A 25,212-nucleotide genomic window follows, 5' to 3' on the forward strand; every position below is an offset into this window, starting at 1 on the left:
TTACAATTTATACCAGGTCCAGGTATCCCCCTCTTAGTGAAGTGTAGGCAGTGTCTAGAAGCTAGGCTTTCTAGCGGTAGCTGTGGATGAGCTGCCAAGGCTTATCTAGGAGACATGCAAAGCTCTGTAGTCACACAACACTTAACCACATAAAAGAAAACACTCAGTTGTAAAAAAAAAAAAATAAAGGTACTTTATTTTGTAACAAATCACAAAATCACCCCAAAATACTAGTAATCAGAAACAGGCATAAAAAAGGTTAGACGACAGTGAAATAGCAATAACCAATAGTGACCCAGGGGGAGCACAAACCATATTCTAAAAAAAAATATGAAATGCGAATAAGGTACCCCCACCTAGGTAAGTAAAATGTGTAGAGGGGAGCTGGGAGTACTAGAAAACCAGAGGTAAGTACCACAGTATCCCCCCAGCGACCAGGAGTGCAGGAGTAAAACACTGGATTTTTTACAAACCACTCAAAAGGAGGAAAAGAAGCAAAAGAAGACACCAGAGACGGCTGACAGAAAACCAGCAGTGGATTCCTGAAGAAAGAAGGCCTGTGGAGAGAGGGGACCAAATCCAAGAGTCACAATGGAGTCCAGGAGAAGTAGGACGTACTACCCACCCAGCTGTAGTTGCAGGAGTTGGTCAGTGGTGATGAAGAACAGGTCAGCACTGCAGCCCTGGAGCCGGAGGAGAGTTCCTGCTGGATGCAGATGATGTCCAATGCTGGAAGGAAGATTGCAGACTGGTATTGGTGGAGGAATTCCACCAACATGCCTTGGCAAAGGTAAACCTTTGGTTAGTGGAAAAGAGGTGCTGCCCGGGACCAGCAAGGCCCAGTAAGACTTAACTCAGGAGGGGGAGTCACAGGGGACCCTCAGCATAACAGAGTCCAGAGGAGCAGAGGCAGCACCCACAGGAGTCCCACAGGAGTCTCACAGGAGTTGCAGAAGAAGCCCACACAGCACTACAAAAGATGATCCCATGCCGCAGGAGAACCACGCAGGAGGCTGTGCTTTGCAGGATGGAGTGCTGGGGGCTGGAGCTACAAGTTACCTAAAGATCCCTTGGAGGAGAGGCAAACAAGCCTTGACAGCTACAAGAGACGTGGTGCATAGAGGTACTGTCCTCCTTGGGAAGGAAAAGGTTTGCCTCCACCAAAGTTGGACAGCTGGCAGAGAGGACCAAGAGGACTACTCCGGACCACCACCTGTGATGCAGGATCCACGCAGCTTAAGATGAGGGGAGAGCCACGCAGCCGGTTGTTGCTTGTAGTAGGTGCCTGCGGTTGAGTCCTTCACTCCAAGGGAGATTCCTTCTTCTTGTGCAGGTTGAAGAGTTACATTCTTCTGAGGATGCACCAGTGGGGAAATGTTTCAAAGATGGCAGGAGTCTTACTAGTTGTAGCAGTGTTGTTGGTTCCTGGAGGGTCCAGTCGAGGTTCCAGTGGCCAGAAGTCGAAGTTGCAGAGGAGTCCTGCTAGAATCTTGCAAGCTGAATCTGAGGGCCCACCCAAGAGACAGACCCTAAATAGTCCTGAAAGGGGAATTGGTCACCTAACCAGGTAAGTACCTATCAGGCGGGGGCTCTGACATCCCATGCCTGGCCACTCTCACACTCCCAGATTTCCCTGCCAACCTTGGAAACAAGAAGGCAGAACCCACGGACCCTCTGGAGGAGCTTAAGGCACCACCCCTGGTCTGGTGATGGACATTCGAATGGTCACTCCACATTCCATTGTCCCGTTTCGCGCCAGAGCAGGGATTTGGGGGGTCCATGAACCGGTGTGAGCAGGTTTATGCATGGAAGGCACCAAATGTGCCCTTCAAAGCAAACCAGTGGCTTGGGGAGGCTACCCCTCCCAAGCCAGTCACACCTATTTCCAAAGGGAGAGGGTGTTATCTCCCTCTCCCAAAGGAAATCCTTTGTTCTGCCTTCCTGGGCTTGATCAGATCAAGCAGCAGGAGGGCAGAAACCTGTCTGAGGGGTGGCAGCAGCTGGGCTGCCCAGAAAACCCTTTTAGACTGGTGGTAGCAATGCTGGGGGTCCTCTAAGGAGCCCCCAGAGTGCATGGAATCATACTTCCAATACTTGCAACAGTATTGGGGCATTATTCCGACATGTTTGATACCAAACATGCCCAGGTTCAGAGTTACCACTATGTAGTTGGACTGTGTCCCGTATACGCATAAAATGGCGTCCCCGCTCTCACAAAGTCGAGGAAAATGGATTTGGGTTTTGTGGGGGCACCTCTGCTAGTGCAGGGGTGCCCTCATGCACAGGTCCCTGCAGCCTGCCATCTGGGCTGAGGGCCTATCATAGGGGTGACTTATGACCTGGTGTAGTGACCTGTAATGAAAATAGGTTCATGCACCCGTTTCACGCAGGCTGCAATGGCAGGCCTGCAGAACCCTTTGCATGGGCTCCCTATGGTTGGCAGAATAACTACTGCAGCCCATAGGGATCCCCTGAAACCCCAATGCTCTGGGTACCTTGGTACCATATACTAAGGACTTACATGGGGGGGACCAGTATGCCAATTGTGGGAAGAAAAGGGTACAATTTAGAGGAGAGAGCAAAACTACTGGAGACCTGGTTAGTAGGAACCCAGTCGACACAGTCAAACATACTGACAACAGGCAGAAAAAGGGGGTAACCAGGCCAAGAAAGAGGGTACCTTCCTACACCATGATTTTAGCCTGATAGCCTAGAAAGATGTGCCTTAATGTTCTTCTAAGGCTAAAGCTTTAGGTGAATGTTGAGGCATGTGGCGTTCATCAACAATAGCATGAATCTTTTTGCAAGTCCTGCCACTCTTGTCTTGCACCAGAGCTGTTCTATACAATTTAAGACAGATAATCTGATTACTATATTATACTCTGAATATACTCTACCAGCCAAGGAAATATTATTGTATTGTGCGTTATCCTTAAAACAGGAATGGAAACACTTAGCTGAAAATTATTGTATATTATAAACTCATGGGTGTCTTATTGCAAGGACATAATAGATGGTTGATTAATTATCCAATGCAAACTGCAGTCACTTAGATCTCCATAGGTTCTGCTACTGTGTTTTCATTTAAAATCTGGTTACTATGCTATATTTGCATGTATGCATTAACTTTAGCCATTGGAGTAAGGGATATGTTATTATTGATACTTTTACCTGCAGGCAGATTTCTCAGATAGCTCAGGAATTCACTGGGCTCTGCCCAGACATACATCACAGAACTGCACAAGGTGCCACCTCGGTGCAGTGAAGTCATTTCCTCTTCATCTGCATCTTAGGGCATGGATCTGGAATTGCACTCCCTGGAACTTCCTGAAAGTATACAATGTGCAGTGTTTTAGGCATCAGAGTAAAGTTGATGGAACCCTGCTGCTCCATTTGTAGTTACTGAACCAGACCCTACCTTCATTTGCCGTCAACTGATATTTTCTCCAAGGGAGCCATTTCCAAGAAAGTCGCTCAGGAGGTCGCTTAGATGGAGCTGCTGATGAAAACCCTTGGTCTTGCAACATTTGTATAAATCTAGAGGTAGATCATCCAGCCAGCAGTTATGCTCACCAAACCTGGCTTTGATTTCCACTTCAGAACCGCAGTCTGTGGGTATCAATTTGGCACCGACTTAGAACAGAAGTTAGAAGAAAGACTCACAGCTTTCCCACCCCCTGGTGCTGAATAAGGGCAAATCACGGTTTTCACCCATGCGCTTCTTGTGTTCTTTCAAAAATGTTCTTCCCTGTTGTTTCTAATCTACCTGTGGGAATGGAGAATTTGTGTGGCATTTGAGTAGCTCTGTGACAGTAACGCCAGACCGGGCCTATATGTATCCTCTTCCAGCACCCTCAGACCTTGTTTTGGTGCTGTTCACGCTACATTCTTCGAACAAGGTCTGTCATCCTGCCTTTGGTGCCAGCTCCACCCTCCGTTGTAGAGGTGCTGACTTCTGATTCATCTCATGGACTGATACGTTTTTTTGAAGACCAAGTCTATCGTCTTCATCTCTAAACAGCTTACAGAATAGTTAATGGAAGAGGCATCCTACAGGCCCTACCTCATCATGAGTACTATTGCAGATTAGGAGAACTTTTCTTTTCTGATTTGATTGAGGTCCAATTTAGATACCGTCAAAGATCTATTGGAATGACTAAGACACTAGCGAGGCAGGTAGCCTCTCCCTCCATAAATAGAGATGCAGGTGACTACTTAAGCCCTGCAGAATGCTATTGAGATACACTTCATATGATGGATTTGGGCTGCCCTCTGAGCTTCCTTCAGAGGAAATGGCTTTTTTTTTTTTTTTTACTGTAGTCCTATGCAAGGCTGTGGAAGTAATTGGGCTGTTTTTTGCATGGGGGGCAAAGCCAAATCACACCTCCAGCCTACCTCCACTCCCACTGATCACTTTATTGCCCTTTAACCATGCCTTGATTCTTCAAACAAGCTGGCTTCTGCACCAACTGTCACTCACCAGATTCCACTACTCTCTCAGGCGATCCCCATTGATATTCATAAGCACTGAATAGTCCCAACCACATGCAGGGATCCTGGAGCACTTCTTGGAAATATGTCTTCTTAAGTGTAAATCTTTATCTTTCTTCAGTAAGGCCTGGAGAAACATTTTAAGATATGTTTTTGCAGCCCATAAGTAAGGCCAATTGCTTCAGAATGTATTTAAAAAAAGGGTAATACAATATATAAAAACAGACAGATTAACTGGAATTGTCCTATTTGACGGTTTAAATCTCTTTCAAAAACCCTTTTTTTAAAAGAGACAGATGAAGGAAGAGAGGACAGTGTAGCCCTATGGGATGTCATTATGTAGATGTGAAAAAAGCGTCTGTGTTTTTAAGTTCCCTGAGCCTACCAATATCCCATCATGCCCAGCAGGTGGCAGTTACATCAGTTTCTTTTTCAGCTCCTAGTGACAGGATTTTGAAGCACTGAACTCATCCTTTTTGGCGGATATTTTTCAAAAATCTTACCATTTACATTTTTGACAGCTGTTTCACTCGACGGATTTCATCTGTTCCAGTGTTCTTAAAATTCTTAGTCAAATAAAATGCCATCTTTATTTGACAAGTGCCCTGCATGTGGAAGAAAGTAGGCCGGGTCAGACCCTCATGACGACTGCATCATCAGCTTTTCTGAAAATCACATTCCTGACAAATGTTCACACTGCAGGAACTTTTCCAGGAGCACCCTGAGAGAAAGGGAGCGACGCAGGCAGCAGCAAGTGTAGTCTGAAGGTGGGACGTCAAGGCAGTGAGGAGAGGGCTAGTCCTCCACCAGGGCTCTTCTACCTTTCTATGAGGGCTTGAAGCATGGGACATCCAAAAAGAGAAGCCACCAGCAAAAACAATGTTGTTCCAGGTCAACGTTGAGAGCATTGACGTCAAAACAAGATACAAGATCTTCCCAGCATTCACACCACTGCTGTCATACATTCAGGTCTAGATCAAGGATAAGGTCACAGTGCAGATAGACTTATTTGACTTCCTCCTCCAGTGCCGGAAGATATTCTCCTACTTTGTCTGACTGTCCCCAACGAAGAGTCTCTCCGATCTATGACATCCCCCCTTTTATGAGGTGCTTGTAAGCTTCAGAATTGAATATTCCTTTGTCTGCCCTGACACCATCAACGTCTGTGGTGTTTGAGACTCTTCACCAATGAGTGGCGTAGAGACCTCTCTTACCCGAGTCCAAGCCTGTTGGAACCGGCAAAGGAACTCTTCCTCACACCGGCTGCAGCCAAATCATCTCCATCGAGGCTCCGGAAAAAATATGGACCTCCGGAACAGTACTCGTTATTTCTCCGTGCCCATCGCGGGACATATATAGGTGCCACCCCGGTGTGTGAACATCTTTTAATTTCTTTCTGCACCAGTCAGTGCAGATCCGAAGAAGAGCTACCCCTCAGTCACTTTTGACTGGTCTTTTTCGACATTTTGTTAAGGATTTTTTGAGTTTTGATACTACTGGTGCATCAAGATGTCATCATGTAAGACTGGGTTCAAGCACTCGGGATCCTGTCATCAGGTGATGTCTGTGATGGATCTGCACTTTGTGTGCTTGTGGTGTCTGGAACGCGACCGCGACCCAAAGTCGTACTCCGAGCACTGGCCCATGAATACGAAATGTTTGAGGGAGCAATCCCTAAAGCTCATTACGGCTTGGGTTCCTGTTGCTCCCAATCTCAGGCAAGAGGAAGGTCCTGAGAATGGTTGCAGAGCCCCCATTCTTCATCGCCCACTCCAAATCTTCAGGACATTCAGGTAAATCAAGGTACAAAAAGAAGTCAAAGAAGAGCAAGCGTTCTTTGACTTCAACTTGTCTGTCGACTGACAAGGTGAGGGAAAAGGAGCGTAGTCGTTCCAGGCCTCTGTCCTCTGAGCCTGTGTCTGGGTTAACTTCACGTCTCCCTGAGTTTTCTAGAGCCGGAGCGACCCCTTCCCAACTCAGTGAGTTTTATGGGGTATGTGTCTCATATTTGGGCAGTCCAACTCCACCAAGACCATCTGCGGGGCCCACACGGTTGTCAGGACACCCCTCTGGTTCTGCACAGATAGCTTTGGCCTGGGGGCCACTCAAGGATCCGTTCCTGGATCTGAACTGGCGTCCGTCGTACCACCTCAACTTTCCTCGATGACGGTTCCAGTGCGCCTGCCGCCATAGACCCGCTCCACATGACCAAGTGTTCCTGAGCAACACCAAACCCCTGAGAGCTTGGTTATCCAAGTCTCCACGTCCCCGGACGTATTCTCTTCAGGACCTCCGCAATGTGAATCCAAGACGCTGAATCAGCTTAAGAAGATGTGTTCTTCCTCCAGCCTGGCTTTGCAGTTTGTGAGCACCGCATGCCTTTTGGGCCATTAGACCTATATTTTATGGGACATGGTTGCACAGGTACTGCCACAGTTCCTGGAGGAGGCCTGGGCCATTTTCTCTCAAGCTGTTGCTGGCTCGTGAGACACAGCGAAGTTCACAATACGATGTGGGCTGGATATGGCCGACTTACTAGGCAGATTGGTTGCATTGACGGTGGGCTTGAGATTACACGCCTGGTTAATGACATCTGGCCTTTCAAGGGATGTCCAATCCACTCTTATGGACATGTCCACAGATGGCACATTTCTCTTGAGAGATGAAGCAGACTCTGCACTCGAGCACTTTAAGGAGTCCTGGGCTACGGCCAGGTCCTTGGGCCTCGCGGCTGCCCCTCATCCCACTCAGTTTGCCTTTCACCTCTTTCATGGCTACAGAAGGTGTGTCCAACCATGTCCATTCCCCTCCAACCACTGTGCTTCCCAGCCTCTGCATGGCCGGGGACGTGGTATCCAATGTCCGCATGGATCAGGGAGCCAGCAGTCTAGCCAGTCTACCCCCCCACCTGCAGCGGCCTCCAAACCTTCCTAGTCTGATGCTTCCCCGCCAGGGACTAGTAGGAGCCAGGATTCACCATCACCTGCCCCGCTGGCAGTCCATCACGCCAGACAGGTGAATTTTGCAAATAGTCCAAAGGGGCTACTCCCTCCCACTTTGAGGATACTCCTCCATCCATGCCACCATCCTACAATCCAATGGTGGAGGATCACCTGGCACTTCTCTGTGAGGAGGTTATGGCTCACTTGGCAAAAGCAGCCATATTGAGGATTCCTGTGACAGAAATAGGTCGTGGTTGTTATTCCCGCTGCTTTCTGGTGCCTAAAAAGGACAAGGACCTTTGCCCTATCTTAGACCTTCGATCCCTCAACCTCTTCCTCAGGAAAGAGAAATTCAAAATGCTCACTCTGGCTCAGGTGACTGGATAGTACTGTTGGACTTGCAGGATGCGTATTTCCATATTCTCATCCTGCCTGGCCACAGACGTTAGTTGCAGTTCACTGTAGGCCACAAGCCTTTTCAGTTTACTGTGTTCCCCTTTCGCCTTGCCAGCGCCCCTCGGGTGTTCACTAGGGTGATGGCGGTGGTCGCAGCTCATCTGCACAGGTCGGGGTTTTAGTCTTCCCCTACCTCGATGACTGACTTTTGAAGGCTGGCTCACCCCAGGCTGTCATCTCCCACCTCCAGACTATGGCAGACCTCTTGCATTTGCTGGGTGCCACTATAAACATGCCGAAGTCACAACTAAGTCCCTCTCAGACGCTCCCTTTCATCTGAGCTGTTCTGGACATGGTGCATTTTCAGGCTTATTCTCCCGAACGGCGAGTCCAGGATATTCTGGCTAAGATACTGATGTTTCAGACTCTATCTTGGATTTTGGTGAGACTGAGGCTGCTGGGCCTCATGGCCTCCTGCATCCTGCTGGTGATGCATGCCAGATGGCATATGCGGCCTCTGCACTGGGACCCTGAAGTTCCAGTGGGTGCAACATCAGGGGAATTTCTTCAACATGGTCCAGATCTCAGAGGGAACTGTGCAAGAACTGCAGTGGTTGCTCTCAACTGCGATTGGGTCAGCGGCAGATCCCACTCCCTTCCCCAACCAGATCTGACAGTAGTGATAGATGCGTTACTCCTGGGATGAAGGTGCCACATCGGAGAGTCAGAGATCAAAGGGGTCTGGTCTCGGGTGGAGTCCATCTTTTTATGCTCTGGGTGATCAGACTGGCATTGAAAGAATTCCTTCTGTCTCTCAATGGGAAAGTAATTCAGGTGTTCAGGCACAACACAACCGCCATGTGGTACTGCAACAAGGACGGGGTAGGGTCGTGGACCCTTTGTCAGGAGGTTTTTCGTCTCTGGACATGGCTGGGACATCAGGGCATTTGCCTGGTGGTTCAACACTTGGCGGACTCTCTGAACGTTAGAGTGGACAAACTCAGCGGACAATGCCTGGTCGATCACAAAAGTAAAGTGTATATATTGTTTCCTACTATTGTACCATTTTTCCTATTTTTGCTTTACTTTACCGAGGTATAGTAGTTTTTTTTTGGGTAGTACCCCTTTGTTTCTCATGGTCGATCACGAATGGCATCTCCATCTGGAGGTGGTGCAGGGTCGCTTTCAGCAGTGAGGAGCGCCTTGGTTAGATCTGTTTGCCTCTACATCAAAAGCGCAGTGTCAGCAGCTTTGCACGTTGGAGTTTCCAAAGCGGCACTCGCTCTGCAACACTTTTTATCTTGAGTAGAGCTCAGGCCTCTTGTACACCTTCTAGCCCATACAACTTCTGCCCAGAGTTCTCAAGAAGAATAAGAACGACCAAGCCCAAGTAATCCTTGTGACTCTGGACTGGACTTTGCACGAAGAGTCTGGTATCCTGAGCTATTGAGCATGCCCATTGATGCTCCAATCAGACTGCCCCTTCGGGAGGATCTTTTGTCGCAGCAGCATGGGAGGGTTCTCCACCAGAACCTGTCCAGTCTCTGCTTTTTTGTGTGGAAGTTGAGCGGTAGCGGTTTAAAGCTTTGACCTTCTGCCCGAAGTGTGTAACGTTATCTGGGCAGCCAGGCGTCCCTTCACCAAAGCAGTATGTGACTGTCGATGTACCAGACTTGTGGCGTGGTGCACAGACAAGTCTGTTGATTCCCCCCTTTCCAGTGTCCTCTTGTTTACCCTTGGACACAATCAAAGGTTATTTGTCTGCTATCTCTGCATTTCTAAGATTACCTGACCAACTGTGATCGGGTGACTTGGATACCTGCAAAGTCACACTTCTCTTCACAGGCTGGCCCCTTTAAGGAAGACGCTGTAGGATCCAAGAAAGTGGACTTGGGGGTGTGGTTTTCCACCTCTGCCGGAGAAAAACAGTGAACAAAGACGGAAGCTGGCGCGTCAGGGAAGGAGGAGGAGTTATTGCAAGTGAAGGAGGCTGGCTCAGTATAGGGTGTACACCTATAGGTAAGGCACCCTGTACTGAATCTCACCAACCCTTAGTGATAGTGTAGGTGGTTCTAGATAACCAAAGCTCTCATAGGGGTAGCTGTCAAGAGCAGCTAAGGCATATCCAGGAGGATGTAAAATGGTTGCAAATGTCATACAGGTCAGTCAGTGAAGTACACAATGGAAAGATCCACACCAGTGTTGGAAAAATATGTACTATTCATTATAACACACTCCAGAACTAACTTTTGTATAATCTCCTAACCAGAGAGATGAACCTACAAAAATATGCTTAGCAACAGGCATAAAATAACATGGGCCCCTTGGGAGTGGGGGGTATTTTGACAAACTGTATACAAAAAAATGGAATGCGAGAATCACTCCCAACCCACACTATCACCCAAGGACCCTTAGGAATGTGAAGTACTAAAACACCAAAGGTAAGTAGGTAGGATTGCCCAGTCGCCTGTGTGCAGAGTTGTAATCCCGGGTCAGTGTCCATAGGATAACATGGGGAAGTTGCGGTTGGAGTTTTCTAGGTTTAGGACCCTTCTCAGAGGACCCAGAGAAAACCCACTGGGACGAGGGAGGTGCGGAAGGAAAACAGGGAGGGTGGTATCTGGGGTATAGAAAAATAAAATATTTTATGTGGACAATTCTGGGTGATGTGGCCCCATTCAGCACAGTTAAAACACTGTGGGCTCTGGTTGGGTTCTCTAGTGGGGGTAGCACAGGGGTAAGTGTCCTTCCTGTGGTGGTTGATAACTGGGTTTCAGAGAGGAAGGGGCCACTTCTGGGTTTGAGTTCCTCCCTTCATAGGAGTCACTGAATTCCGGGGCCCTATGAAAGGCGTTTGCTAACTCAGTGGCTTGAGGGACCGGACCGTAACATCCGGGTGTTGTGTAATGCAATTGCGCATGCTAACGGGAAATGCTTCCCGGGAACTATTCTAACAATATGGCTTGGACTATTTCTTCCTTCGTGTATTCGGTAAGACGTAACCATTTTAGGCCTTGGTCCTGCACCCTATAAAACAGAGACCTGCGTTCCATTGTGTTTTTGCAGAATTTCAACCGCTAGTGTTCAGAGTCCAAGCCGACTCTTTCCAGTATAGCCTTCTTAATCTCCCCATACGGTGTGACACCTGCGGGGTTTAAGGCTTGATATGCCACTTGTAGTGTACTGGTAAGTAGTGGAGCTATGTATTGTCCCCACCTTTCCTGGGGCCAATTCATGGGGCCGGCCACCATTTCAAAATTAGTAAAGAAGCCTTCAGAATCTTCCCCTTCCTGGTGTTTCTGTAGTACAGAACTAGGGACTTAAGGGTGTACCCTGGTATGTGCTATTGTGTCCATGAGTCTTTGGATGGCTGTTTCATGGACCAATTGGTTGTTTGCGATTATGGTGGCTTGGCTTTTGAGTGAAACTTGTAATGCTTCCCTGTCTGTCTGGGCTGTCTTCACCAGAGCCTAGGAGATTCTTTTGAAAAGCGGGATAAGGTCCTCATTGAGGTGCCTGCGGATGGAGGAGAGATACTCCTTCACTCCAAGGGAGATTCCTTTTTGCTTTCCTAAGTGCAGAGTCCCTGTGTCTCTGGAGGATGCACCGCCACGCGGTGGCGAAGTCTTTGCAGAACTTGGAAACAAAGTTGCAGTAGGAACCCTCCTAAAGGTTACAGTCTTGCTGTTGGTTCCCGCCAACAACAGCAGCAGTTCTGGTGTCCAGGTTGCAGAAGTGTCTTGCAGAGGAAACTTAAAGACAGTTCCTAAAGTCTTGCAGATAAGTCGAGGGTCCCACCTATAGGAGGGCCTTAAAGTAACCCAGCAAGGAAGTTGGCCACTTGCTGCAGTGACCCACCTGTCATGGGGTTTGGGACTTCCCCCAGCTGGACTAACCAGTCAGATGCTTCCAGGGGCATCTGTTCATCTTATGTCAAAGATTGCGAATCAAGTGGCCACCTGGCAGAGCTCTGTGCACCTCCTTTGGGGAGGTGCTGGACAGAAGGGTGGAAGTGGTCACTATCCTGTCCTTTGTGTGGTTTCGCGCCAGAGCGGTACTCACTGGTTCCTGTACTGGTGCCAATCGGTTATGTAAGCAGAGCACCAAATGTGCCCTTCAAAGTAGTCTGGTGGTGCTCAGAGGCACCCCTACCCCAGCCCAGAGACAACTATTTCTAAAGAAGAGGTGGTAACACCTCTATCTTACAGGAGATCCTTTGTCCTGCCTTCCCCTGCCCAAGTTAGCCTCAGCAGCAGGAGGGTAGAACAGTGTCTGTGGTTGGGAGCAGCATGGGCTTGCATACAAGGGGAGATGGTATCATGCAACTAGCACTGGCATTGGTGTGGTTACATGATTCCAACATGTTTGGTACCAAACAAGCATAGGTTTGGTAAAGCCATTATGTAGTTGGACATCTTATGTTGACCAGTATCCACTACATACCTTAAGATGGCTTTCCCGTACTTGCGAAGCCCAGAAAATGTAGTCTGGGGTTTTAGGGGCACCTCTGCTCAAGCAGGGCTGCCCTCACACTGAGAACCAAGCAACCTCCGCTTGAGCTGTGGGCCTACCTTAGTGGTGACATATAGGGCCAAAGTGAAGCAGCTATGATATAAGGCAAACCTTATATCTGGAGTGAAAGGTGCATACACCATTTCACACAGGCTGCAATGGCAGGCCTGTAGTCAGTTTGCATGGGCAGCATGGGTGGTACAATACATGCTGCAGCCTATGGGGGACCCCTGGTGTACCATTGCCCTGGGTACCTGAGTGCCATATACCAGGGACTTACGTGGGTGCACCAGTATGCCAATTGTGGGATGTAAAAGTTACCATACAAGTATATTTACGAGAGAGAACACTGACACTGTGGTCCTGGTTAGCAGGATCCCAGTGTACTACAGTCTAAACATAAGGACACGAGGCAGAAAGTGAAGGTGGTCTAACTAAGCCAGAAAGGTGCTACTTTCCTACAGCAAGGGATTTTGTATCATCTGTATCCATCTATGCTTGTATATCGGCCATATAAAGGAAATACAATCATTCTTGTCCTTTGGAGTCATAAATCATAATACACACATGCCAGGGACTCACAGCAACCCCCTTTGTTTAAGTCTCCTCTAGTTAGTAGGTTTGTTATGGGTCTTACCCACATGTTTCTTCCATTACCATTCATCATGCCCCAATGGGATTTGAATGTGGTTCTGACATTTCTCATGTGCTGCTTTTTTAGCCTCTTCACAATTGTCCGCTCAGGCTTCTAACATTGAAAACAGCCTTCCTTGTGGCCATTACATCTGCCCGCAGGGTTAGTCAGCTGCAGGCATTGTCATCTAAGCCACCCTACCTTTCCACCCATCCTGACAAAAGTGGTGTTTCGCACCAGGGCTTCCTTTTTGCCAAAATTGGTCACACCATTTCATGTCAGCCAATCCATATCCTTGCCTACTCCACTGCCTGGACCCAAAAAGAGTGTTTGCATTCTACCTTGATCGTACCAAGGAGTTTGATCAACTCTTTGTTGGGTATGGTGGTGCGATGAAAGGTCGGGCAATGCAGAAGAGAACCAACTCTAGATGGGTCGTTCTCTGCATTAAAATGCTAACCACTCAGTTAACACACGAAGTTCCAATCCGGGACATCTGTCAGACAGCAGCATAGGCATCAGTGCACATGTTCACCAAACTCTACTGACTGGACAGTCTGTTGTAGAGGGATGGGTACTTTGCCCATTCGGACCTGCAGGACTTCCTAGTATGATCTTGATTCGCAGACCCACCACCAGGATGGCATTGCTTGGGCATCTATTCCAAGGTAAGGAATCTGCAGCTAGAAGTCTCTACCAGAAGAACAATTTACTTACCTTTGGTAACGCCTTATATGGTACAGATATATTCTAGTTACAGATTTCTTACCGACCCATCCATCCACCTCACTCTGAGAACTGAGTAGAGACTGGGACTTCCCTTTCAGGGCCCTGGTTTTGACGCACCGATGGTCAGTGTTCAGCGTGCAAGGTTGTGAAAAGAAACTGACACCAGCGTGCCGGGGTGGCACCTGTGAAGGTCCCTCGAAGTAATTTCCAGTGCGTATGACTCTGATGATGGACAGATTTGCAAAACACCTTTCTAGTTTTCGAAGGGAAGATTTCCTTGAGATAGTAAATGAGGGTATGATGGTTTCCAATCAAATCCTTGGTGCGGCTGGAGACCATTCACTACTCGCAGCCCACAAGTACTGTCATGGAGTAGCCCTTAGGCCGCATTCTTGGCTACATCTAACACCCCTAAAACATGACTCAAGAACCATTCTCTGGTGACCCCTTAATCTGCAGTCATACGGATGATGAGATGAATCAAACAAAATTAGAGATGGGGGCCTTAAAAATTATAAGCTTGGAGTAACGTAGACACACCTACAAGCCTTATGAACAACATTTCTACCCACAGACAGCAGCAACAAAGACCTTTTCAGGAACATTGTTGTCAACCCAGGGGAAAAGCTGGACATCAGCCTGTCCTAGCAGGAAAGCCTCTAACAGCCTCTGAGCAATGGTTATGTGCTTCCCCCCTCTTCCGTTACCTACTCTGTTGAGGGGGGGGAGGGGAAGTATCATTTCCTGACACAGTGCCATCCCACCACAAAATATTAATGCGTTCTAAATTTTGTACAGAATGGGTATTTTCTTAGATCTAGCATCCCTCCACCAAAACCCTCCAATCAACATCTACATACGCTAAGATCAGACGTAAACATCCCTCTTTAGAAACAAGCGGTAGAGATCGTTTCTCCCCACCAATTTTTTAAAAAACTTTTATTTATCATTTTATCACAACATTAACGAGCCAACAGTAATCCCAAGGTATGAGGAACATTATTGTGCGTACAATATATTTAATATAGCACAGAGAACACTGGTAATGGCTGGTGGTGTAGTATTAGCAACAGGACCTGGCACATGATAGGGAGGTACAGGCAGCGGGTAACCCGTTGAAGTTGGGGAACAGGCCATGTCTAAGGGTTACAGTTGCAAGACAACGAGGCGCAAACAAGACACACACAGACAGCACTTATAGTCAACAGGGAAGATCCATGACTACAATGCCCACAGGTAGTCCTGAAGGGGTTGCCAAATTTCCTTTGGTCTGAGAGATCAGAGTTGGAGTGTGGCATACAGTTCAGTTGTAGCATTGCAGTACACTGGGTTGTTTAACCAGGTTTTGGCAGTGACCACAAATCTGCTCTCCCAGTGTAGAGAGATTTCACGCTTATCCAAGAGCAATGCACTTGCGTAAGTCATCGGACACCTTTTGGTGTATCCTGAACATATCACAGTAAAGCTATCAGTTGGTCTACTGTGAACTCCAGGTCAATCATCAGGGCTAGCCAGGAGAAAATGTTGCTCCAAAAGGATGCAATGTGGCTGCACACCCATGTCATGTGCACAAAACCTGCCCCATCAGTGTGGCATTTTGGAACTGCTGGAGGATCTTGCAGGATCTAGTCATGCCATGGTGTTAGCTGTGACATAGGCTCTATGTAGGTAATGTATGAGCTTGTGATGGTGATTGGGTCAAATAAGGTGTGTTTTGGCTCAGGGAGCAAACCAGATTTTGTCAATTAAGGGGCACCCCAGTCCAGTTTCCCATTGTGTGGAGGCAGGAGAGCCCCACATGCACGATGCAGCTTGGAGACTAGTCTGCTCCCACCGCTGTAAGTAATCACTAGTGTCAAGGGGGTGAATTTCTCTGGGGCCTTTGGATATCATGGAAACTGGGCTCTCAGGGCGCTATGAAGGCGTCGTAGAGCGAAGTGATCCATATGGGTGGCATTAGCATAACGAATATTATCAACTTGTGAAAAAAAGTGACAATCTGGAAAGAGGTCACCAAAAGTTTGTATGGCATGTTGTTTCTATGTGCACTGTACCAATTTCTCCTGTTATAGGGAGCCAGTGGTTATCTGCTAGAGGTAGTACCGGGAAATAAAGTAACCCACCCCCAGTAATCTGAGAAGCTTCCTCCAGGCCCAGCTGGTGGTGGAATGTGTTTGGATATCTTAGGGGTCCATAGGGAGTCCCAAGGAAGGGAAATATCGAGCAGAGGGGTTTTCTCCCCACCATGGAGGCATAGGGTTTATTCTTGTTGTTTTTTTTATGAAGACGAAAGGCCCCAAAAATGAATTTAGATCAGTACTAGATCTGAAAATACCCAAAAAATGGTTTAGAAAGAGACAAGTTTTGAATGCACTCACTCCATCACATTCATCCCTAAATCCATCAAGGACACTGGCTTTGCTCAGTAGACCCTCAGGATGCATACATTCATGTCTTGATAGCCAGAAAACACTGCATTTTCCTGAGATTTGTAGTGTCATGATCACAATGTACTTCCATTCGGCCTCCCAGAACAATCTTGAAATGTATGGCAGTGGTTGTAGGACATCTCAGGAGACTGTGAATATTCATCTAGCCCTGTCTAGGTGACTGGCTTATAAAGGCATCAACACAGCAAAAGGCTGAAGTCCATTATCAAATGACGATCACTGTTCTCCACAGACTACGGCTGCATGTCAATCACAAAAAGTCAACAGCTTCTTCAGTCCAGTCTCTGCATTATCTTGGTACTACCCTCAACACTTTGCAAGCAAGAGTGTATCCTTCGGAGGAGAGACTGTTATTGATCTGTCTGAAGAGTTACTGCCTCATAAAAGTCTCCCATCCCACAGTGTGAACAATGCCATCTTTCCTAGACTCAATAGCTTTTGCATTTTTCTGTTCTGAATGCCCATCTCCACATGAGACCACTTCAAGAGAGTCTGGAGGATCAGTGGGATCAATACTCAAGCAATTGGGAGGACAAGAGCACACTGTCTCCCAAAGCAAAACAGTCCCTCAAATGGTTGTGTTCATCAACAAATCTCCTGCAAATTATGCCTTTTCAGCAGGATGTTCCCTCTCGGACAATAGTAACAGATGTCTCTCTGTTCGGTTGGGGAGTGCACATGGATCATCTTTAAATCCAGAGAAAACAGTCTCTTAGGTAAATGACTTACCACATCAATCTCCTTGAGCTATGTTCGGTTCACCTGACACTGAAAGCTTTTGTCCTGTCCTTCAAGACAAAATCCCTGCTTGTCCAGACAGACAACAAAACAGCAATGTACTATTTGAACAAGCAGTAGGAAACGAGGTTCAGACCATTGTCTTACAAAGCCAGACAATTTGGAATTGGCTGGAAGCCAGGGACGTGAGAATCACGAACTCATCTTCCAGGGGCTCAAAATGTGCAAGCATACTCCCTATGCTGGGTTCGTCAGGAAAACCATGAGAAGGTTCTTCACAACTAGGTCGTACATAGTATCTACAGCATGTGGGGTACTCCAATTCAATTCAAAGGAGCTTTATTGCGGCTACAAGAGCCAAAAAAGCGCAAGCAGTAATAAATACAAATAAATACATATAATGATAATTACAAGTAGATATATAATGATAAAAGGGAGTAAAAGATAAGAAAAAATGGAAAAAAGTGGAATAAAAATGGAAAACGGAATAAAAAGGAATAAAAATGTGCTGCACAGGACCATGGGACAGTCTTATTTGGAGTCTTTATCCAGAAGGGTTTTCCCTCTCACAAGCCAACTGGCTCCGAGGAATTTGGCGACAGCGATCACAAGCGTTGGCCTGGTGTCTGATCTGAGGATTCGCAGGGCTAGCGCAGAGCTGCGGACTCCCAGTAGTCTGCATGCCGGGGCCAGCCATTTCCTCTGGGGGGCGGTGTACGCGGGGCAGGCAAAAAGGACGTGAGGGAGATTCTCAACGGGGACTTTGCAAGCTGGGCATACAGTTGAATCATTGTGTGACCAGCTACTGGTGAAAAGTCTTAATGGGAGTGTTCCGATGCAGAGCTGGTAGTACAGTTTCCTTTCCCTGTGGGGTACTCATCACATAGGCTTATTCGCAACCACTGCAAACAAAAAATGCCTAGGCTTTGTCTCAAGGTGCTACCAACCAGCACTGTTGGGGAATGCCCTATGGATCGACGGGTCTGGCAAATTTCTCTGTGCTTTTTCTCATTTCCCCCTCATCCTGTCATTTATGATCAAACTGTCTTAATCAAGGGCCAGGGCGATCTTGATTGCTCTGGAGTATCTCTAACAATGGTGGTTCACAGAGCTTCTCCACTTGTTGAAGCGTCCACACATAAAGCTGCCGTGCAGACCGTACCTTCTCACGAAATTCGGGATCCAGATGGTTGACCCCAATTACTCCTTTTTGAGTTTGGCAGCATGGCTCCTCAGCTAGTACCATATGGTCTTTTGACTTTCACAAGGCTGCATGAACATTCTCAAAGAGGCTAACCATCCTTCAACATGTTCAACCTACACATTTAAATGGAAGAGATTCTGTATCAAAATGCCAAGAAGTGAATCTTCCAAATTTGCTTTACCTGGCCAGATCAACAGATTGCAATTCTCTTCTATCAAAGTCCATTTAGCTGCAGTTACTTCCTACAGCAAATGTCCTTCACTAACCTCTTTTTTCCAAATTCTGGTTATTAAGGACTTTTTAGAGGGTTTGAAAGAGGTGTTCCCTCCAATACAGCATCCATCCCCTTTCTGGGAATTGAATATAGTCCTTTCACGTCTTATGTAGGCTCCTTTTGAGACCATTCCTAAGTCCTCATTACAACACTTTTCTTAGAAAGCTGCTTTCCTTGTAGCTGACTTATCAACTTGGATGGGTTTGCAAGATTTAGGTGTTATGGTCTCACGAACCACACAGAGTGTTTGCAAGTAGTTAGGTCGTTATGATGACTGATCCAAAATTCTTTCTGAAAGTGATTTTGAATTTCCACATTAATCAGACCATTTCTTTGCCTACTCTCTTTCAGAACCCTTTTACCCCAGATGAAAGGACTCTCCATACTCTAGATGCCAGGCAAGATTTAAAATTGTATCTGGACAAGGCAAAAGAAACCCGCAAGACAGACCAGTTGTTTAACTGTGGCCCAGTCCATACAGGTTTAAATGCGTCTAGACTTGCATTCTGTTATGCTACCTGAAAGCTAATAAAGTTGTGTCCGGTAGACCTAAAGCTCATTTTACCAGAGGGAAAGCAGTGACAGCTGCTTTAATGAGAAATATACCAATCGCTGAAATCTGTAAAGCAGCTATGTGGAGATCTGTTCACACTTCTTCCAAACACTATTGTTTGGTTTCAGATGCGAGAACAGATGCTCAAGTAGGATAGGCCTCCCTGAGAAATGTATTTGCTTAATCTGGTCTGTTTTTTGTCTCTGCTCCTTTTCCACCACAATTTGTGGGGATAGGCCTGCTACTCTATCCAATGCTTTTGATTATCAGTGGAGATCCCCTGATAGAGAAGAAATGGTTTCTTAACTGAAATCCTAGTTCTCTCTTAGGGGAATCTCCTTTGAAGTCCTTCCCGGTGGAAGAAAAAGAGACGATTATTGGAGATACTTGCTTCTCACTACTGCACTGTCTCAGTAAAAAGAACTGAGACAAATGCCACCTGCTGGGCATGATGAGATACTTGTGGGCTCTGGGTCCTTAAGGCACAGACGCAACTTTCACATCTACATAAGGGCATCGTATAGGGCCACATTGCCCTCTCTTCCTTCATCTTTCTCTTTAAAAAAAAAAAAAAAACAAATCCTGAAAGAGATTTAAACCATCAAATATCACAGTTTTATATACATATATATATATATGTTCGATGGCATGTGTAGCTGCAGATACACATGCTGTGCACATCCCGCCATCTGGTGTTGGGCTCGGAGTGTTACAAGTTGTTTTTCTTCGAAGAAGTCTTTTCGAGTCACAAGACCGAGGGACTCCTCCCATTTCGACTCCATTGCGCATGGGCGTCGACTCCATCTTAGATTGTTTTTTTTTCCGCCATCGGGTTCGGACGTGTTCCTTTTCGCTCTGTGTTTCGGGTCGGAAAGTTAGTTAGAATCTCGGAAAAAAACGTCGGTATTGTTTGCGTTCGGTATCGGGTTAGTTACAACAGATCGACACCGAATTTAAAAGAGTTCCGGTGGCCCTTCGGGGTTTTTTCGATCCCCCGTCGGGGCCTGGTCGGCCCGGCCACGTGTGAATTCAAGGCTGATGGAACGGACCCCATTCCGCTTCTGTCCAAAATGCCATAACAAGTATCCGTATACGGATCAGCATCTGGTCTGTAACTTGTGCTTGTCCCCAGAGCACAAGGAAGATACTTGTGAGGCCTGTCGAGCATTTCGGTCCAGAAAGACGTTAAGAGACCGAAGAGCCAGAAGACTGCAGATGGCGTCGACGCCGACAGAACAAGAGCATTTCGAGGAAGAAGAGGAAGCTTTCTCTATCCACGAATCGGACTCGGAAGAGCTCGAGGCTGAAGAAACGCTGAAAACCGTGAGTAAGACGTCGAAACATAAGACTCACGAGAAGTCAACAAGAGCCCAGGGGACGCCACCGCCAACAGGCCATGGCTTAACCCAAAAAAGCGGTGACCGAGCCAAGGCACCGAAAAAGGGCACGCTGGTGTCGAAGTCATCCGACTCCGGTCGAGATACCGCCACACAGCAATCTCGGACCCGAGACATCGGCTCTGAGAAATTTCGGCACCGTGACAGCGGCACCGAACAAATTAGGCACCGAGACACCACCACGCCGAAAATTACAAAGGTTTCTTCGGAGCCTAAAAAGACCTCCGAAAAAGTTTCGGTTCCGAAACATCCAGCCTCGGAGCCGAGAACAGGTTCCTATACAGAGGAACAAGGATTAGCCTCACAAATGAAAAAACATAGATTTGGAGAGGAACTTCAAGCTGTAGAGCCAGACTATACTCAAAGGAGGCTCCACATTCATCAAGACACAGGGAAGATAACCACTCTTCCTCCAATTAAAACAAAAAGAAAACTTGCCTTTCACGAAAAGGACAAAGAGCCACAGGCAAAGGTGGCAAAGAAAACAACTCCACCGCCTTCTCCACCACCATCAGTGCACACATCACCAGTAGCAACTCCTCCACTGATGCACTCCCCGACTCATACTGCCATGAGTCAAGATGATCCCGATGCATGGGACCTTTACGATGCTCCAGTATCGGACAACAGCCCAGACTCGTACCCTACCAGGCCGTCCCCTCCTGAGGACAGTACATCTTACACACAGGTGATCGCAAGGGCAGCTGCTTTCCATAACGTCACCTTGCATTCAGAACCAATTGAGGATGACTTCTTGTTTAACACGCTAACCTCCACTCATAGCCAGTACCAAAGACTACCTATGCTCCCAGGAATGCTAAAACATTCAAACAAATCTTTCAGGATCCTGTTAAAGGCCGAGCCATAACTCCAAGGGTGGAGAAAAAGTACAAGCCACCGCCAACAGATCCTGTTTATATTACAACGCAGTTAACTCCAGACTCAGTAGTTGTCGGGGCAGCTCGTAAGAGAGCAAACTCTCATACCTCGGGAGACGCACCACCTCCAGACAAAGAGAGTCGCAAATTTGATGCTGCGGGCAAAAGGGTTGCAGCACAAGCAGCAAACCAATGGCGCATTGCCAATTCACAAGCGCTTTTGGCAAGATATGACAGAGCTCACTGGGATGAGATGCAACATTTGATAGAACACTTACCCAAGGAGTTCCAAAAAAGAGCACAACAAGTGGTGGAAGAAGGACAAAGTATCTCTAATAATCAGATACAGTCTTCAATGGATGCAGCAGATACGGCTGCAAGGACAGTAAATACTGCAATAACAATAAGAAGGCACGCATGGCTCCGCACGTCGGGTTTCAAGCCGGAAATTCAACAAGCCGTGCTAAATATGCCATTTAATGAACAGCAGTTGTTTGGGCCGGAAGTCGACACTGCTATTGAGAAACTCAAGAAAGACACTGATACGGCAAAAGCCATGGGCGCACTCTACTCCCCGCAGAGCAGAGGCACCTTTCGCAAAACACCTTTTAGGGGAGGGTTTCGAGGACAACCTACAGAAACCACAACATCACAAACAAGGCCCACTTACCAAAGACAATATCAGCGGGGAAGTTTTCGGGGGCAATATAGAGGGGGACAATTCCAAAGAAGTAGAGGAAAATTCCAAAGCCCCAAAAGTCCTCAAAATAAGCAGTGACTCACAAGTCACACATCCCCATCACATAACACCTGTGGGGGGAAGATTAAGCCAATTTTACAAACATTGGGAGGAGATAACAACAGATACTTGGGTACTAGCAATTATCCAGCATGGTTATTGCATAGAATTTCGCGAATTCCCTCCAACAGTCCCACCGAAAACACACAGTATGTCGAAACAACATATAAATCTTCTAGGATTAGAAGTTCAAGCATTGCTCCAAAAAGAAGCAATAGAATTAGTACCAAAACAAGAACTAAACGAAGGAGTTTACTCACTGTACTTTCTGATACCCAAAAAAGACAAAACTCTAAGACCTATACTAGATCTCAGAATATTAAATACATACATCAAATCAGACCATTTTCACATGGTTCCATTACAAGAAGTAATCCCACTGCTCAAACAACAAGACTACATGACAACACTGGATCTAAAGGATGCATATTTCCATATACCAATACATCCTTCACAGAGGAAGTACCTAAGGTTTGTATTCCAAGGAATACATTACCAATTCAAAGTGTTGCCATTCGGAATAACAACTGCGCCAAGAGTTTTTACAAAATGTCTAGCAGTAGTAGCTGCACATATCAGAAGGCAGCAAATACATGTGTTCCCGTACCTAGACGATTGGTTAATCAAAACCAACACGCAAAAACAGTGTTCACAACACACAAATTACATCATAGAAACCCTACACAAACTAGGTTTCTCAATCAATTACTCAAAGTCACACCTTCTGCCGTGTCAAACACAGCAATACATAGGAGCAACAATCAACACAGTAAAAGGAATTGCCACTCCAAGTCCACAAAGAGTCCAAACATTCCAAAATGTCATACAAGCCATGTATCCAAACCAAAAGATACAGGTCAAATTAGTAATGAAACTCCTAGGCATGATGTCCTCATGCATAGCCATTGTCCCAAACGCAAGGTTGCACATGCGGCCCTTACAACAGTGCCTAGCATCACAGTGGTCACAGGCACAGGGTCAACTTCTAGATCTGGTGTTGATAGACCGCCAAACATACAGGGAGTGCAGAATTATTAGGCAAATGAGTATTTGGACCACATCATCCTCTTTATGCATGTTGTCTTACTCCAAGCTGTATAGGCTCGAAAGCCTACTACCAATTAAGCATATTAGGTGATGTGCATCTCTGTAATGAGAAGGAGTGTGGTCTAATGACATCAACACCCTATATCAGGTGTGCATAATTATTAGGCAACTTCCTTTCCTTTGGCAAAATGGGTCAAAAGAAGGACTTGACAGGCTCAGAAAAGTCAAAAATAGTGAGATATCTTGCAGAGGGATGCAGCACTCTTAAAATTGCAAAGCTTCTGAAGCGTGATCATCGAACAATCAAGCGTTTCATTCAAAATAGTCAACAGGGTCGCAAGAAGCGTGTGGAAAAACCAAGGCGCAAAATAACTGCCCATGAACTGAGAAAAGTCAAGCGTGCAGCTGCCACGATGCCACTTGCCACCAGTTTGGCCATATTTCAGAGCTGCAACATCACTGGAGTGCCCAAAAGCACAAGGTGTGCAATACTCAGAGACATGGGCAAGGTAAGAAAGGCTGAAAGACGACCACCACTGAACAAGACACACAAGCTGAAACGTCAAGACTGGGCCAAGAAATATCTCAAGACTGATTTTTCTAAGGTTTTATGGACTGATGAAATGAGAGTGAGTCTTGATGGGCCAGATGGATGGGCGCGTGGCTGGATTGGTAAAGGGCAGAGAGCTCCAGTCCGACTCAGACGCCAGCAAGGTGGAGGTGGAGTACTGGTTTGGGCTGCTATCATCAAAGATGAGCTTGTGGGGCCTTTTCGGGTTGAGGATGGAGTCAAGCTCAACTCCCAGTCCTACTGCCAGTTCCTGGAAGACACCTTCTTCAAGCAGTGGTACAGGAAGAAGTCTGCATCCTTCAAGAAAAACATGATTTTCATGCAGGACAATGCTCCATCACACGCGTCCAAGTACTCCACAGCGTGGCTGGCAAGAAAGGGTATAAAAGAAGGAAATCTAATGACATGGCCTCCTTGTTCACCTGATCTGAACCCCATTGAGAACCTGTGGTCCATCATCAAATGTGAGATTTACAAGGAGGGAAAACAGTACACCTCTCTGAACAGTGTCTGGGAGGCTGTGGTTGCTGCTGCACGCAATGTTGATGGTGAACAGATCAAAACACTGACAGAATCCATGGATGGCAGGCTTTTGATTGTCCTTGCAAAGAAAGGTGGCTATATTGGTCACTGATTTTTTTTTGTTTTGTTTTTGAATGTCAGAAATGTATATTTGTGAATGTTGAGATGTTATATTGGTTTCACTGGTAATAATAAATAATTGAAATGGGTATATATTTTTTTTTGTTAAGTTGCCTAATAATTATGCACAGTAATAGTCACCTGCACACACAGATATCCCCCTAACATAGCTAAAACTAAAAACAAACTAAAAACTACTTCCAAAAATATTCAGCTTTGATATTAATGAGTTTTTTGGGTTCATTGAGAACATGGTTGTTGTTCAATAATAAAATTAATCCTCAAAAATACAACTTGCCTAATAATTCTGCACTCCCTGTACATCTCGCTTCAATGGTGGAACAGTATAAATTTAAACCAAGGGCGGCCTTTTCAAGACCCAGTGCCACAATACGTAATAACGGCAGATGCATCCATGACAGGGTGGGGAGCACACCTCAATCAGCACAGCATCCAAGGACAATGGGACATTCTGCAAAAACAGTTTCATATAAACCACTTAGAACTGTTAGCGGTATTTCTAGCTCTGAAAGCATTTCAACCCATAATAACCCACAAATACACTTGTCAAAACAGACAACATGACAACAATGTATTACCTAAACAAACAGGGAGGAACACACTCAACACAGTTGTGTCTCCTAACACAAAAAATATGGCATTGGGCGATTCACAACCACATTCGCCTAATAGCACAATTTATTCCAGGGATTCAGAATCAGTTAGCAGACAATCTCTCTCGGGATCACCAACAGATCCACGAATGGGAAATTCACCCCCAAATACTGAACACTTACTTCAGAATGTGGGGAACGCCACAAATAGATCTATTTGCAACAAAAGAAAACTCAAAATGCCAAAACTTCGCATCCAGGTACCCACAACATCAGTCTCAGGGCAATGCACAATGGATGAACTGGTCAGGGATATTTGCGTACGCTTTTCCCCCTCTCCC

At 46.5% G+C, this 25,212-nt stretch overlaps 1 protein-coding gene across 12 annotated transcripts in view; it reads left to right on the forward strand.

Annotated features, from left to right (window-relative positions):
• KTN1 (kinectin 1) overlaps positions 1-25,212 on the forward strand; it is a 653,615-nt gene that overhangs the window by 303,243 nt on the left and 325,160 nt on the right. The gene's annotated exons all lie outside the window — the stretch shown is intronic.

Source organism: Pleurodeles waltl, chromosome 9 (assembly GCF_031143425.1).
Source record: "Pleurodeles waltl isolate 20211129_DDA chromosome 9, aPleWal1.hap1.20221129, whole genome shotgun sequence".
NCBI lineage: Eukaryota > Metazoa > Chordata > Amphibia > Caudata > Salamandridae > Pleurodeles > Pleurodeles waltl.